Here is a 12,207-nt window from a genome sequence, read left to right as displayed (position 1 = left end):
AGAAAGTGACATTTCTGCTATTAGGTCATGGACAAATAAGTAGATGGCTCACTGCTTTCTGTTTGTGTCCATAGTGCTTACAGCACGTTTGACTAAAGGGTACCTGGAAGTCTCTCTGTTGCGTTATTACAAACAGGATAATTATTTTGGCCTTTTTTTTTTTTTTTAAAGCACCGACGTAGTGACATTGCTCTCTCTTTAGCAAGAAAGAGAGAGCATTTGTTGCCATAGCTGTATGCTCTGACCAGACATAAATGACGGTGGAGTGATACGCTTTCTGCTAGATTTCTTTCATCCTGCCCACCCTCTTCCCCAGCTCCAGTCCCCTTTTCTAGCTTTGCTCAGGGGACCTAAGTTCCTGTTCCCTGGTATCCGGAGTCTGTGACACACCACCTTAGTGGCGTTGGCCGCTCTATGGTGGGGGACTGAGCAGGTGGGGAAGAAATTGCTCCCCCAATGCCTGTCCGCGTCCTCTCCTCAATAGCGAGGCTGTTTCCCAGCAACTCTTTTACAGGTTTTTCCCTTCTCAAGTACCACCTCGGCAGAGCCCAGTGTCTCCCTGTATCCCGGCAGCCAGGGTGCCAAGCACCCCAAACGACGACTATTGATACATCCTGTATCTGAGATACAGAACACCCCGGGCGCCACGGAGCCTCCGCTCCCCTTCCTTACCTCTCACTAAAGGGGCTCTTCCCAAGCATCGATCGTATTCCAAGTTAAATCTTTAGCCCTTGCATTTTTAAACCCTCCCCCGCTAACCCTAACCGCCAGCTTCCCTCCAAAACAAAAAGCGAAAACACCTGTAAAATAAACGAAAGCACGCGAACACCTGAAGAAGCGCAAGCGGGATTCACACCTGGACAAGTCCTGTGTGGCTTTAGTAGTCGGGAATAGCCCGGGCCCGACATGTCCTCCTCTCCCTGCGCCGACACCACTGGACCCCCGAGCCCTGGAATCCCGCCAAGGTCCCGGGGGCGCGGGGTCAGTCAGGTCAGCGCCCGGGCAGCTCGGGGGCGCGGCGCGGCTTCCCTCCTCCCGCCCCAGCCCGCGCCCGCACAGCCGCCGCCGTTGGCGCCGCCGCCGCCTTCGCCGCCGCCGCCTCCCGGGCGGGCGCTCAGAACATCCCGCGCCGCGTCCTCCACGCCCTGGGCTCCCGCCTGCCCGCCAGCGGGAGCCGGGCCCGCGCCGCTGGCAGCCATCAAGTGGCTTGTTAAGGAAATGCAGGTGAGTGCTTGCGCCGGGGCGGCTGCTGTCGGAGACGTGGGGTGTGTGCTTGTGTGTGCGAGCGGGAGCAAGAGGGAGCGCGAGCGAGCCGGCCAGTGCGGGAGCTGCCGGGAGATGCCCGCCGCCTCGGCTCCGTGCCCCGCCGCGCCCACACCCGGCGGCCCGAGCGCGTGGGGCAGCGCCTCGCCCTGAAAGCGGCTGGCCCCCCGGCTTCTCCGCCAGCCGCTCGCCGGCCTCCCCCGCCCCGCGCTCCCTCCCAGCCCGAGCCCTCCGGCTGCTCCTCCCCCTCGGCGTCCTCCCCTCAGCGCGGCGCTGACAGGCAGCCTCCGCGGGGAGAGTGCAGGTACTTTGCCTTCAGAATAATTTGTAGGACCCCGGCGAGCTTGCGGAGCGCCCTCATTTTCTCCTGTCTTCGCCCCCCTCCCTCCCGAAAAGAAGACCCCACTTTTGAAACAACCAGAACCCGAAGCATCCGACCAAAGCCAAAGCCCGACGGGCGGCTGTTCTTGTGCTGTCCTTTCTTGCAGTTTATTCTGGGCCTGTGTGGAATAGAAAGACAATTCTTTATTTGACTGGTAGGGGAGAAACGAGAAGACTCCTCAGGCTTTCCAAGGAGGACTGGAGCGGCTGCTTTAGTAAGTAAACTGTGCTTCTGTATTTCTTGTCTTAAATTGAGGTATATGCTGAATGAATGCTTTTCCCCCGATGGTATGGGCGGGCAGTTTTTTCGTTTTACCGGGGAAGAAGTTGATTTATATAACTTCACTAGTTCTTAATTGAGAAGTGGTTTGCTAAGCTTGCTTTCTTTTCCCTTTCTTTCTTTCTTTCTTTCTTTCTTTCTTTCTTTCTTTCTTTCTTTCTTTCTTTCTTTCTTTCTTCCTTCCATTCTTCCTTCCGTTCTTCTTTCTTTCTTTCTGTCTCTCTCTCTCTCTCTCTCTCTCTCTCTCTCTCTCTCCCTCTCTCTCTTCTTTCTTTTTTGGAAGACCGTTGCATTCAGCAGACTTCAGTATGGGCAGTCTTGCTGGGAATCCGATTTTTTAAACGCTGATTGTTCAAGGGCTATGGGAAGCCTGGTTTGTGAAACGTTGGTTGGTTCTAAGATTTAAGGATGGTTTCCTTAAAAAAAGCTTGAACATTCTAACCCTACTGGTTCCCTTCTACTGCTAGCTTCAACCTCAGCCTTAATCCACAGCAACTCTCATCCTTCTCTGACATACTTGGTTGCTTGTTTTATCTTTGGTTCTGAAGAGAGCTTGTTAAAAAAAAAGAAAAAATTGGGTCAAGGGAAAGTTAATATAGGTGGTTTGAAAGACTGGAATAAAACCCTGCTGAGGTTTCATTATGCTTGTAGGTAGAGGAGATGTGGAAGAAAATCTGGGAATTTTAGCCTAGTTTGTAAAAAAAAAAAAAAAACTGGATGAAATTAATTTGGAGAGGGAATGTGAAAAATGTTTTGGAGAGGGCAGGAGCTGAGGCTGTGACTTTGACACAGCAGGTTATAACTTGTGACAGGGGCTCAGCAGCCAGTGACAGGTTTAAGGTGTCTCCTAGGACTGAATATCTCTGCATCAAAAACTTTTGCAGGTGGTATCCCTCTTGGGGCTAACATTACCATGTCAGTAGCTGCAGCATTTCTGTAAAAACAAGTAGGACACTCTTCATCTCTCTGTGAAAGGGTTAATATCTTAAAATTTAAAAAAGAGAGATATACAGTCTAACATTTGCCAGTATTTTGTAATATCTAAATAAAACCTTTGTGTTATGTCAGGAAAAATATAGTTGAGTCAGTCTGTTTTGCACAAGAGGGAGAGAATCAATAACATTTCAGCATTTTTTTTCCTTTATCATTGCCAAATGGACTCTGAATCTAATTCTTCCTGCATTGTTACATATACAGTAGATACAGTAGGAATTGCAGTTTAGTTAAAACAGAGGTGATTTTTAACAAATTAAAACTTCTTTGACATAATAGCACTCATACTGACAAGTGTAGAATAGTGATTAGGAAAAGTTTTTCTGTTATATCTTTAACTTTCAACTTTCTGTGTTAGTATAATATACACTTTTCTAATCAAATCCTTTGAAGAGTTAGAAACCAGACTGAAAATTAAAATCACTTATCTCACAGATTATTTTTAACAAAACACCTTACTATCAAATAATACCTGAGAGTTTTCTTATATTTAGTTGCTGATGATGGGAAAGTGAAAAACAATTACCTTTATATTTACTCAAGTAAATATATAAAAGCAGCTAAATTCATTTGGCATTGATTTTTAAAAATTTAAGAGTGAACTAACGTACAGTGGTATAAAAGAGTGAAAGCTCTTCTTAGAGTTGTTATGGTTATTCAATATCAGAAGCTCTGAATATCTTGGGACATAAGTTTTGGAGGTAATGAAATAACAGTAGGACAGTTGATGAATTTGTTGACATGAAGTTACCATACGTGGAAATCATTTTGGATAGATATATCATTGTTTCTTGTATATTACTCTATTTTCTATACAAATGTGTTTTCTTAGACGTATTACTGCTCTCAGCTGCCATTTCTATCATTGGTTTAAAGTGAATTTAAATAATTTAAAATGAAGCCTTTGGTTGATCAGATTTGGATTATAGCAAATGACCTCTACTCATTTGTGACCTCAAATATCTGAAAGCATATTTGATGTTTGAAAAAATTATTGAAAAATAAAAGGTGAGTTTGTACTGAGGTAGTCAAACTTAAGAGTGGTTCAAACATGTTATTACCTATATTACTGTTAGACACATATTCCACAGAAGAAAAGACATGACAGAATTCTTCATCCTGTTTGAATTTCTGAAAGATTTACACTTAACATGAAAACTAATCTGACACACATTCTGACTCTAATTATGTCATAGTGCTGGGGAAGATAGCCTGAATTAAAACCATTTCTAGTAAAGCTTGCACATATTATATTTGATCACTGTCTCTATGTAATAAGAGAGAAAAAAGTCAAAGCTGGATGGGGCGATTCAGTTGTCAGGTTTTTTTGCCACCAGCTTTTTGTGGAATACAGAGGTTGCAACTTTAAAGTTGAAAAAAGAAAGTTGCTAATGTCAGCAGTAATGTGTTTTATTATGCAATTGTTCTTGTTATTCAGATCAGATAATGGCCCTATGAAATACATAAGCAGTCTACAGGGAATGAATGATTAATTCCTCGAAACATGTGCTTACTAAAGGAGTTCTTACTAATAGAGTGCTGTATACCTGCATTTGCTTACAATTGCAGTTGGTGAGGGCAAACATACTTTTCTTTCTCTTAATATTAACGTAGAATTTACAGGTGTAGTCCTGTCACTATCATTACTTAAAGGTGGTTTTTTGTAGACCACATGGTCTTGCATTTTAGGGAACCCTTAAATGTGATTATTATTTTCTTAAAACTTTTAATTTAGAAAGTAAGACATTGTAAAGTAGATGTGATTTTGGAAGGCTAAACTGTGGTTAAAAATTACTTTGTTTTTCCCTCTATGAAATGACATCCTTTCTCTCCTGTGTACTACTAGTAGGGTGCAGATGCAACCTGCAAGGGCAAAGGATATTTTTCTTTAGTGAGATTAAGTATAAGAGAAAAGGTAAAATATTGCTGGTTTATATAAAATAATTAGCTGGATACTATGTTGAAATTTTAGGAATGGCTACTAGTGCACATGACAGTTGTGGCTACCACTGGTGTAAATTGTTTTGCTGTTAGAAAAGTAATATTGATGTAACTTCTGATATCTCTGCATTTCTAGGACTGGCTTATGGGAGTAGGTGGGGAATGGATGGATTTTATATGGTAATTTGAGAGCAGATGGCCTGAAATGCATGTTACACATTTCAAATTCACCCATCCAAAATCTTCTTTTTAGACATTTCTGAAAAATATGTGACTTTCAAAATTGCCTAATTGAATATCTATCAATATGTCTTTATCTATGAATCTCAAATTTAATATCACAAATAACTAAGATTCCTCCATTGTTTGGAGAAAACACCTCAATTTCAGTTATGTCTTTTTTGGACTTACACTTATACTGAATTTAATAAACTTCAGCAATGCAAATTATATGAAAATATATATTTGATAATGCTAATTTAAAAGTTACGGTGAATATTGGATGAATTGGATTTTGTATCCAGTTGAGTGCCTTTTGAATTCGTTTATCTCCTTATATATTTAAATGCAGTTTTTTTATGACTACTGTCAGTTCAGTCAGTTTTAATCAGGCTTTTCAAAAGCAATTTGCCATCCATGAACAATAAATGGATTTCCACTGGTCCAGTTAAACAATGTGTATGTTAACTGTACTTGCAATAATGGTTATGTTTCTTCAAACCCTTTAAAAATGTGTTGAATGAAGGAAAATGAATGAAGAACCAAAAATGAACATTACCCACAAAGTGAACATTTATGTGATTGTAGAATCAGAAGTTTTGAGTTTTCCTCTCACCGTTATAATTGGCTGTGTGACCCCAGGGAGGTAACCTGGACTCTCTGTACCTGGGTTTTCTTCTCTGTAGAGAAATTGACCTACAGTCTGAAAATATTTCAATAACAAAATCTGAGAAACAAGCTAATGTAATTACTAATATAGTTAGTATTTGTGTTTAGCAAATTGTTGAATTACACTATGGCAGCTTGAGAATCTATGTAGGCGTTGGGGCAGCCATCTTGTTTGAAGGATGGCTAAAGAAATTGTTCTGAAGCCATGTTGGAAGTGCTTGGACACTGTTGCCATGTAGATTGAATGTTTATTTGGAGTGCTTTTAAAGGAGGAGGATGGAGATTATGGGAGGAAGGGGGTTGATTAAATTTTCTCTAAATCACCCTTCCCTCTTGCTACTGAAAGAATATCGTATAAATAAGTGTTTTTGGATTTATTACTCTATTCAATACCAGAGGGTATGAGAAGGTAAAAATAAGAGGAATTGCTTAGTCTCTTTTGACATCCTTTTTACTTCTTTTAATTACTTCATGTAAGCTATCTTACAATGTAATGTTTAGATAAATATGCACAATTGAAGTCAACTCATATTTTTTTCTGTGATATCTGTTATAGATGTCACAGCTAGAAGAAACCATAGAAGAATTTATTTCAACCCCTATATTTTAAAGACAAAACTAAAGACTTCAAAAATTAAGAACTATAAAGGTGACATAAATTTCCGAAGTTCACAGAGAGGCTTTCCATCACAGAGCAATAGTATCTAAGATACTACATGGGCAAGAAAACACACAGACAGTCATTTATATACCCGTTAGTAAATTATAAGTTAAAAAAATCTCATTGATGATGTAGGATACATTTCATTTAAAAATATTTTATAGTGATCATACTTCTCATCATGGAAAATGAACACAGAGAAAAAATACATATGGTGTTAATTTTAAGTGCTCTTTTTAAAATAGAAAAAGCCAATAATTTATACAGTTAAAAATTGTAGATACAATTTATCTAGATACAATTCATGTTATATAACTGATGCAATTGGAAACTTCCTCCCCTCTAAGAAAATCAGTGTGCCCAGTCCTTTCCTTTTCTGACAGAAATCTCTGGATGGTAGCAAGTGGCCTATATTTTTATAAATGTTTTATGTTTTAAATCATGGGAGACCGGGAGATCATGCTATATTTAAAATTTGTTTACTTTTGAATGCAAATTATGACTGATTAATTATAGAGAGTGTATTTGCTTTTCTTTGTGTGTATTTGCATGTGTGCCCTTGTGTATGTGTGTGTGTTTAAATGCATCTGTTCAAGATGGAAATTAGTGAAAATAGTGTGCTTAAAAAGTTTAGAAGTGTATATACGATAATTGAGTAGTCAACAGAGAACATATATTAGGGTGTACTGTATCAAATTGCTCTCTGATTAGTCCTTAAATCAAATGAAATTTCAACAGTATACCATATTACCAAGGCCTTCCGCCTTGTAATAATTTCATATATTTTCTGAATACCACATTGTAATAATTAAATATTCTTAAGGTTGAGATGTATAGAATTGCAGAGAACATAATTACTGTTCTTTTACATGTGCTATTATGGACCTTACTTACCTGGTTAAGTGTATGTACTTACATTAGGTGCTAAAAAAGGAAAGGAACAGATTCATATTTGATTATAACATGGTTGGTGACTTAAAAGCAGCCATCTTTAACCTCAAATTAAATGTGTATAATTTTAACTGGGATGTCTTGTTGTAAGATTCATTGCATATATGATGCTATCTGATTTACTTTGTCAAAGAACAAAAAATATTACACTTAAATGCAGAATTAGTGAACTTTTACAAAAAATCCATTTTAAGAATGCAAATATGTAAGCAATCAGCTACACAAGTCTATTAATACATTTATTGTGTTGGGACCCCTGTGAATTATACTTTTCAAAGACTACCCAAAGTTATATTTCTCAAATATAGTTTGTACTGTTGAAAAATAGACCTTTTCAGCAGCTACAAGAACAGAGAACAAAGCCTGGCAAGCATGTGTGCACATAGACCTCTTTACTACTTACCCACTAAACACATGTGTTATGGGATTTGTATCATAGGATATACTCCTGTTTCTTTCATTAGATTGTCTTGGGACAAAGGCCTAGAACATAGCTTCCTTCCAGTTCTAGAAAAGGTTAATTTAGAATACAGACCAAGAAAAAATAAGAGCAGTAGAGTGTTTCCTATTTGTAAATGAACTGTTCTAGGCCACTTGTCCAAGATATTTATTTAGGTAGGGAAAAAAAAATACTCATCCATGCTGTATCCCTGAGATGTTGTCCAAGTACAGTGACCTAGAATCTTTAGGATCAAGATCATAAATTCTACTTAGAGGTAGAATGAAGGATGCAGAGCGGAGAGGATGGAAGAAAGGAGAGAATTGTTAATCTTGCCTTAGAAGCAATATTCTTCCACTTTTTATTCTTCCCACAAATTGGTTTCAAACTTTGAGATATGACTTTTCACCTTGGAGTAAATGGTCATCAGATTAACAGGGAATCTGGCTCATACCTTCACTGTGCCATAGTCCCAGGTTTTGCCATTGCTACCTTGTATCCATCTGGAACTGTTAAGGAGGTTAGTTTATCAGTTCCTGATCTGTATTAATTCCTCTTTGATTTTGCCACAAAAATCAAGGACGGGAAAATACAGGCACCGTATGCACTACTCCTAGAAGTAACATTCTCTTCTATTTCCCATTTTGGATATATTTTCAAGTCAGAATCACTAGTCAGGATTATGCAATATGTACCACATGGCGGCATAACCCATATAACACTTGATCCCCAAATATTTATTGTCTCCAGTGTGCCAAGCAACGCTGAGTAAACACTCGTAAGGTAGCAAGTTAAAATTGCCCAAATTGCGACCATCTTATATTCTTATGAAATGTTTCCCCATTATCAAGAATTTTTTTTATTATTTTTTATTCCATGGAGAAAATGTAATCTCCCTAAAGAATCTCTTCTCTTAAATCACAGGAAAATTTCTTGGTACATGGCTTCTTTTATCATCTCCCCCTGCTCATTGGCTGTCATCCTGAGTCAGAGGCATCTCTTCTAGAAGCTGTGTGGAATCCTTTTTGCTTATGTAGCAGCTGTAGGCTATGCTGTATTCCACTGCAAAGTTGACATCTTTCAACATCTTCAAAGCTGTATTACTCCAATGCTAATTGGTCATGTTCCCCACTCTCCAAAGTTCCAGAGAGGCAGGCAGTAGGGTATGATAAGCATATCACTCTACCCTCCTCATATTGACAAGATATGGAAAACACAAATAAATCTCCAGACCACTGTAGCAGTTTATAGTCCATGTACCAGTCCCTTGTATTTCCAAATTCATGGGATACAATACAAGTTATAGTCAACGATCGTGTTGTTTCAGTTGTAACCAAAGCATCATTGGAGAAGTGTATTGGTTTTACGGGGAAAGAGAACAGAGAAAAAGAGAGGAAATTCTACCTGTACATTTTGCTGTGTGGCTTATTTTCATAAGTGGTCTTATAATATGTACTTTGGATCAAATAACCAAAGAGGAAGACAAAAGTGTAATTTAAATTTTTAGAAACTTACTTGGATTGTTAGATATCTTTGGAGTTAAAAAATTACCATAAATGCACCTCTTGATTTCTCTAGTTTCTAATTTAATTTTAAAGAGTTTCTGTTTTTATTCTCCTTAAGAGCCCTTATCAAAGATACTGTACTTCTCAACAGTAATATTTGAAAAACTGTCCTGAGATAGTGTATTGTTTCACCTACAAGGAAACTTTTACATTTCTAAATTTTAATGCTGGACTATGTGCATTAAAAAGATAGGAAAGTATCTTCCCATCATTTGTTATTTTCCATTTTATTTTATAATATACTCAGTTCTTAATTAATATTTATTAATGGTATTTATTGCAGTGGATCATTGCTTGTAATTTTAGTGTGTAAGGATGTCTGGTGGCTTCTCCTCTGAATGGATATGTTCATTCTGTGTCATTTGTGCTATCCATTTGTTTTCTCCTAGGAAATATATGTGGTTAGCTCTATAAGACATGTCTTAGCCTCATCATTTATACCTGTGTGGTTCAAGACAACAGGGCTTTCTTGTGGTAGAATTGTGTGCTCTCAGGATTGAATTCAGCACTTCAGTGTCTCATTTCCCTGCCCCTCAGGATGGCATGCCTTCCTCTTGTGCTTTTTTTTTTTTTTTTTTGGTGCTTTCTATTTTCCCATAGATCACCTCCATTGTGGAAAGTTGCCAGATTTAATAGCATAAATTACACATTCCCTAAGACACATTGATACTTACTGGCTTTTTGAAGTAGTACATCTAAAGAAATATTCCAATTGTAATATATATATATATATATATATATATATATAAATATAGACAATATATATATGCTCTGTGTGTGTGTGTGTTTATATATATGCTGTTTTCAGAGAAAGAAATCTCAGGCAATATTTGTTTTGGTGTGAAATCTTATAGGCTGAACCTGGAGACAAATCCGTTTATGGAGCTAGGTCAGAAGAGATCATATGTTTCCTACTAGAGCAGGCTTCCTTTCTCCCTTATTCAATAGGAATTGAGTATCTCTTCCCATTTCTATTTCTACTGCCAAGTTTCCCTTTTTTGCTCATTTCCTTTGATCTTAATAGGAACCCGGTGCCACAGTTACACAGGGATGACTCTGTTGGTCACGTGAGAATATAGAAGTGTATATTGTTAAGATTTGTTAATCGATTACAGCATTGTTTGTATTGTGCAGTTCCATTACATCTCAGTCATCGCTCTCATCGATATAACAATCTACATTTCATAACTAGTCCATCACTTCTTATGGTTCTAGTCATCACTTCTTATTACATTAAAAGAAAGAAGCAATTTTTTTCCCTAATCAGTGATGGCATCATGGGTTTTGGAATTTTTTGGTTTTGTGGAATCTTCTCGTGAGCTCTGAAAAAACCTTAAGATAGGAGGTGATAATAATAGCTAACATTTATTGACTCTTTAATGTATGCCAGTCAGTATTTTAAGGGCTTCATGGGCATTAACTCACTTATTCTCACCTCAGCCCCATGGAATCAGTACAGTTATTATCTTTAATTTACAGATGAGGAAACTAAAGCTCATAGAAGCAAGGGAAATTTGCCCATTGTAGCATATCAAGTGAAGCACCTTTGTGCTCTGCTTGCACATCCCACATTTTAAACCACTTTGCTATATTGACATTTTGACATAGATTTATAATATGTTCTCCCATGTGTACAACATTAGTATATAAGAATTCCACAATTGCATAGGTTTTATATGTCAAATGTGGAAAACATGAGGTATCCCAGCTTTGCTTTTATGATACAATTCCTTTAAAATGAAGCCAACACAAATTATTGTAAGTAAATGATAACATACAGGAATGGAACACTGTGAAAGTGTTGCTCAGGGAAACAAAGAAATGAGGACAAATCACACCAAGGCCAACTATCTCCAGATAGCTCTTGCCAAAGTTGAGTGGGTAAGGACTGTGCAAATGCTTTATAGTGTATTCCTTTTCTTTTCTTTTTTTTTAATTTTTTATTGGAGAATAGTTGATTTACAATGTTGTGTTAGTTTCTGCTGTACAGCAAAGTGAATCAGTTATATATATATACATATACCCATGCCTTTTTAGATTCTTTTCCAATATAGGTCATTACAGAGTACTGAGTAGAGTTCCCTGTGCTATACAGTAGGTCCTTATTAGGTATCTATTTTATATATAGCAGTGTCTATTTCTTTTCTTCCTTGGAGAGTGTTGATCTGGTAGAAAGAGAACCTGATGTGCTCTGTTTTTGCCAGTGGTGTCCCTCCAAGCTCAGGTCCCTTCTCAGGAGTAGGTTGAGCAAGGTGGTTCCCACCAAACAGGCAGGCCCCTTCTTGGCCATAGATTTTATGCTGTATCAGCTTTTTACATACCTTGTTACACGTAGTGACTGGTGACCAAGAGCCACAATTTTTGAGAATCAACCAAGATGTGTGAGTCAGTTTGTCTTATGTAGAAGGCATAGAGGAATAGAAATGAAAAGGCAGGGAAGATGAGCTCAGGATGTACCATGGAGTGAGATTTAGGGTCAAGAGGGCCCCATCTACCAGTACTTTAATGAATGTGTCCCATGATAATGACATGAGACTGGCATAACTAACTGGTACAAAGTATAAGTGTTGCTGTTTATCAGCAGTAAAGAAATTAAGAAGAGGTAAACCAAACATTGGTCCTGTAAGAGTCATTTTAATTACAATTATTTTTGTGAACTCTTACTATTTATGTCTCATTGCCATGTAGTCTGGGTATTATTTACACCATTGCACCACATTGGATTAATTCATTGTAAATTTCATTAGATGGCAATAGTAAACTACTTTTGCTTTTCGTTTTTTTCCAGTGTGTTGATCACTTTTCTTGAATTTTTGCATGACTGTTTACTTGAAACTTAAATTGA

General features: G+C 38.1%; 1 protein-coding gene across 6 annotated transcripts in view; it reads left to right on the top strand.

Moving 5' to 3' along the window:
• Positions 1 to 1,250: 1,250 nt before the first annotated feature.
• Positions 1,251 to 12,207, top strand: part of PTPRD (protein tyrosine phosphatase receptor type D) — a 2,140,681-nt gene continuing 2,129,724 nt past the window's right edge. For all 6 annotated transcript variants that reach the window (XM_060014745.1, XM_060014746.1, XM_060014743.1 and 3 more), the window contains exon 1: positions 1,251 to 1,859. The gene's annotated coding sequence lies outside the window, so the exon portion shown is untranslated. The remainder of the gene's footprint in view (positions 1,860 to 12,207) is intronic.

Source organism: Delphinus delphis, chromosome 6, assembly GCF_949987515.2.
Source record: "Delphinus delphis chromosome 6, mDelDel1.2, whole genome shotgun sequence".
Taxonomy (NCBI): Eukaryota; Metazoa; Chordata; class Mammalia; order Artiodactyla; family Delphinidae; genus Delphinus; species Delphinus delphis.
This window is presented reverse-complemented; position numbering and strand designations above follow the sequence as displayed.